The 5,181-nt window shown below is 46.3% G+C and overlaps 1 long non-coding RNA gene across 3 annotated transcripts; it reads right to left on the reverse strand.

Annotated features, from left to right (window-relative positions):
- Positions 1–287: 287 nt before the first annotated feature.
- On the reverse strand, positions 288–4,966 carry LOC143676083 (uncharacterized). Of its 3 annotated transcripts, XR_013171805.1 has the most exons (5): positions 4,862–4,943; positions 3,815–3,910; positions 3,161–3,664; positions 2,270–2,463; positions 288–977 (listed from the first exon to the last, which is right to left on the reverse strand). It is a non-coding gene; the product is annotated as an uncharacterized LOC143676083 (long non-coding RNA). The 3 variants fall into 3 exon arrangements; XR_013171807.1 differs by lacking the exon at positions 3,815–3,910 and having other exon boundaries at positions 4,862–4,966; XR_013171806.1 differs by lacking the exon at positions 3,815–3,910 and having other exon boundaries at positions 4,593–4,935.
- Positions 4,967–5,181: the final 215 nt, after the last annotated feature.

Below are 5,181 nucleotides of genomic sequence, written 5' to 3' on the forward strand. Positions count from 1 at the left end.
TTTTTCATCTCTCCAGTCTTATCCCTGACTCCCTGGCTGTTAGGGGGAAAAAAAATTACATAGATAGATGATAGATAGATAGGATAGGATGTAGACACACACTCACACATACATACATATCTTTGGCCTTCTATCGGCAAATAAAAATACCAATAGCAGGGTGCATGGGTGGTTCAGTGGCAGAATGCTCACCTCTCATGAGGGAGACTCAGGTTCAATTCTTGGACCACGCACCTCCCCACCCCCCCAAAAAAAATACCAATAACGTTGCTTTAAACTAGAGCAATTCATTTTATTCTGATATTCCTGAATTTAGAATTTTTTAACATGACACAACACAGTCTCAGGAGCCATTCAAAAATGCAGTCAGGGCTAGGTTTCTTCACTGAGTCAGCTTTTCCAAATCCTAAACCCATCCTGCTTCCCCCACAAAACTGCGAACACTTCTCAGCAATATTGTCTTTCTCCAGAGTCAAGTAATGGTCCAGGTAATTTTGCCTCCAAACTGCCTTGGCCTCGGGAGGTTCCTTTTCTCTCCGGGGAACTTAGAGAGGGGCAGGCAGTCCACACACCCTTGCACCATGGCCTGGGGGACATTGCCCCCGGAAGCAGACCTGTCAGGGGCTACCCTTTAAAACCTCTAGAAAACAGAGGCGCCGTAATTTAATCCCGGGCCTCTGATGCTTTTGCCCAAATACAATGGTCCTCGTTAGCTTTCACTCGGGGCTTTGAATGCAGCACAAAGCCGGTCCCTCCCCCTGAACCACCACGTGAAGCCGGCGCTGGAGGCTGGGCCCTTCGCGGCAGCGTTTCTTTTGTTGCCTATTTTTAAGGTATTTATAATGGAGTCTTTTTTTTCCCAGCTCCAGGCTCACCCTGGTAGGTGAAGTCTCAGTCTAGGGGAATATTCTGTGGCTTTCCAAACACCGACAGGCTGTTTTGCTGTTGTTTCGTGTGGCTTTGTTTCGTTTTAATGTCTGAAAGTAGACTAGGCATTAGTTTCTTTTGAGCACTACCCATTTTTAACACTTTTTTTTAGTGGGGGAAAGGGGAGTAGGTAAAATGGGAGAAACGCTAATGCCCTTTGGGACTGCTCAGAGGTCCAGAAAGGGCTGGGAGAACACGGCTGGGGAAGGGCGGATTGTCCGCGCCTCTTCTCCGGTGGGCCTCAGCCCACCCTCAAACTGTGCTCTAAAAAAGTCCCGGGGAAGTTAAACGACTCAAATGTGAAATGCCTCTGCCGCGGGGAAGCGATGCTCTGGGTCCCAGGCTAGCCCACAAAACATGATTCAGTCCCTTGAGCTGCTGACTTCCCACCACCTGCGCGTGTCAAGTCCCATAACAGGTTGTGGAGGGGTGGGGGGTATTTCCAGGAAGAAGAGAGGGAGAGAGAGAGACGGGGCTCCGCCTCCCCTGGCAGATAAGGTCAGTGTTGGGATAGCATTTGTTGTCTTCAGTGAATGTCCTCCCCTCCGTCTCTCTCTGCACCCCCTCTCTTGGTGCCCTGCAGAGGCGATGACCTGGTTCTGCCACACGCTGCCTGTATGACCGCCCGCACATTCCACCCCTCCCTGGCCGCTTCCTTATTTGCCAAATGATGGCACTGGTCTTTCACAGATAATGTCACAATCTCCTGCACAGGTACGTGCACCTTGTTTTTCATTAACTTTTATATCTGTGTTTGTGTGGCAAAATACACATAACATAAAATTTACCATTTTAACCATTTTAAATTGCACAATTTGGTGACATGAAGGGTATTTGCCTTCTAATTCCAGAACGTTTACATCACCCTAAATGGAAACCTCATACCTCTTAAGCAGTTGTTCCCTATTCCATACTTCACCCTGTCTTTGGCAGCCGCCAATCCACAGTCCAACTCAGTGGATTTGCCTAGTCTGGATATTTTGTATAAAAGGAATCCTAAACTATGTGGCCTTTCGTGTCAGGCTTCTTTCACTCAACATAATAGTTCAAGGTTCATCCATGCTGTAGCGTATATCAGGCCTTCTTTCCTTTTTAGGGCTGAATAATATTCTGTTTTATGGGTATGCCACGTTCGGTTTATCCATTCATCGGTTATTGGACATGCGGGCTGTTTCCAGATTTTGGTCATTGTGAATAATGCCACTGTGAGCTTTTGTGTATCAGTTTTTGTTTGAACACCCACTTTCAGTTCTAAGAGTGAAACCAATGGGTCATGTGGCAATTTACGTAGGTAAATGCATCTTAAAAGTGAAAATACTGGTGAATTCGAGTGAATAGCTACCTGACAGACTTTCAGCCAAGGTCAAAGGTGTGATGAAAACATAGGAACGGGTGAGAAGTAGCTCCCCTGAGCCCAGCGGCCCCTGCTTGGGAATCAAGTTCTCTCTCAGCTGTTCCATGTCCTTTCTTCTCCTGCCTCTGGAATTCTGAAAGCTCCTTTTCCTGATGGTTCCACTGTCAGGAATGACAAAACCCCTATAGCAGATCAGACAAAATCAGAGTGGTCATTCGTAAATTCATGTGGTGGTGAAGCAAGGGACCCCCTGAGTTCTGAGAGCCCCCCCCCCTTAGTCATTGAGCCGCATCTCTGTACACAGCTGAATAAACAGGACTCTCTGTGGCCCATCTGTGACAGGGCCGGCTTAGGTGGTCATTACCAATTATCACCGTTAAGAATTCTGAAGGGCAGCACAGCTTGGCCACGCTCTGTGAGCGCACTTGATTCTCTGTTAATCATCTCAGTTCTCTCATAGAGCTCGTATCAAAGTGAATGCACTCTTTGTAAAATGCTCACAAACTTCTCTGACATCTCCAAGACACAATCGGGAAGAAATGCTTGTCCTATTTCCAATATGTTCTTAAAACCAACACAGGATAGAGAGAAAGGTGGTGGTCCTTTATACAATTAATCTCTCTGTAACAGATCTGTTCTAGATTCACTTCGAATAGAAAAATCATATACAGTGTGTGTTCAATGCATATTTCATAAAGCGAATCTTATAATCTTATACAAAGGCAACTTGTCAGTAACTCAATATTGCAGAAAGCAAGGTGTTCCCATGAAGCTGTTGGGTTTAAAGTGCAGCACGACCAGACTTACAAACCCTTCCCGAGATGAAAATAGCCAAATTTCTATAACATCAGTGCGTAATCTCCCCACGGGGGTATATACCTGCAAACCTTAGAATGGGACATAGCACGCCAGCATCCAAGACTGAGTTCTCCAAACCGCGAATGGTTCAAGCTTCTGTCCTCTCCTCCCTCGTTTCCAGGTGCTGAGAGCTATAGAAGTTCCAGGGGAAGGGAGATAGAGAGCCATTCCTTCCCCTTCTCTAAAATAAGAGGTTCAAAAGTTGCACTCATTTAACTACCACTGGTGAAGCTGCTTTTACCTCCTTTCTCTCTTAGACATAAAAATCTCCTGCTTCTCTAATGGTCTGAAATTAGGAATATTTGGTCGTGTGATCATGTATGTTTAAAACCAAACAGAAATTTCCTGCTCCCAAGCGCAAAATAAAATTCAAGTTTATAAAAGGGCCTGTAAAATCTCATAATCAAGCCCATTAGCCAAGCAGAATGCTCCACTTTGATTCTCTGGTGCTTAGCTTTCTTTTCTTAGCACCACTTCATTAGCATGCTTTTAATGGCTGTTCTTCCATCCTGCTTCTGGAAATTGCTGAAAAGGAAAACACATGATTTTAGAGTACAAACTACAAGAGAAATGTCCCTACCCCCTTTCAATATGGATGCACGGAGAGAGTAAAGAATGTACGGGGGTGGGGGGGACACATGAAAATATATTATGGCCCCAGATACCATATCTTACTGGTGAGTTGGAGTCTTTCATTGCATTTTTGTTCACTGGAGATTGCTATAGAGATCTCTGCCATCGCCAGTGGCCACACCAATTTCCAGCTCTTTGCTGTTTCAGAAGACCAGATTTTCTTGATTAATAACAAAAGGTTTTGTTGGGATCAGAGCTGTTTCCCACCATCTCTATGCAAACCCAGGCAACACAAACTGTGTACATTAGCATTTCAAGGCGCTTCCTATTAAGGATGGAAAGAAAAGCTCCTCTTGGTGGGTAAAACGCATTTTGTCCTCTCTTGTGACATCTGTTCTAACTTTTAAAGCCAGAAAGGAAACTAGATAATGCCAGTGAGTCCTTTGATTTACAGTAGTGGCCCTTCGGATGCTGCCTGGCGCCCTGAAAACATGTAACCTTGCTGGGTGGACATGAGCTTACGAAATGCGAGACTGAAAATCCCTCCACACGGCAAGAACAGACAGAAGGGTTCTCAACGTGTCGTTCAAACTTTTAATTGTCTTTTTCACGATTTCCTAATTACGTTTTCAATTACTTCTAAACCTCGCCAGAGTATTTTCCATTTCAATATATATATACATATATTTTTTTAACTGAAATGTTTATTGCTGCGTATGCTACTGTGTTTCATGCCTAACTCCCCTAAAGCTAACTTTGCTTTGGAGGAATGAAGAAATGGAAGCAAATTCAGTGAGGCGACTGAAATATGTCTACACACAGGGAGGGAACCCCACTAGTGACAGGACAAAAGATGAAATAAGCCCCGCAGATTTCCTACCTCCCCCCACCATCTGTGCCACAAGCTCTCAGGTCTCCCACATTGGTCATCCCGGAGACAAAGCTGAAGGCAGATTCCAGCAGTTTTTCCATTCACTATTCATTCAGGGGTCCCTGGGCTCCGTATGCATTCAGCCCGCTGCTGTGCTAAATCAGGGCCTTTTCCCAGAATTGACATGGAAATGAAGTCGAAAAGACCGCCATAGGTATGCCCCTCTCGGACAAATCCACCCTTTCCACCCCAATGAGGCCCGAAAATTATCTCCTAACATGACAACATCTGTCCGCGGGGTCTGTGCCTGGCGGAGCGGGGCGGGTGGGCGGCCGAGCCGGGCTGCCGGGGGTCGGGGAGCGCCGGGTGAGGTCCGCGGGCAGAACCGCCGCCCCCCCGCCGCTCCCCGCGGCGCCGCGCTCCGCAGGCTGCGCGGCTCTGCAACGCTCACGCCCGCGCTCGCAGCACCGGGCACTCCCCTTTGATGATTTTCAGGTGTTAAATGTGGACAACAGATTCAAACTGCTTCACGGGACTTTCTATCGGAGAACCTTATAACTAGCCCTTCAAAAAAAGAAAGAAAGAAAAAAAAAGACAG

Source organism: Tamandua tetradactyla, chromosome 3, assembly GCF_023851605.1.
Source record: "Tamandua tetradactyla isolate mTamTet1 chromosome 3, mTamTet1.pri, whole genome shotgun sequence".
In the NCBI taxonomy this organism is placed as follows: Eukaryota; Metazoa; Chordata; class Mammalia; order Pilosa; family Myrmecophagidae; genus Tamandua; species Tamandua tetradactyla.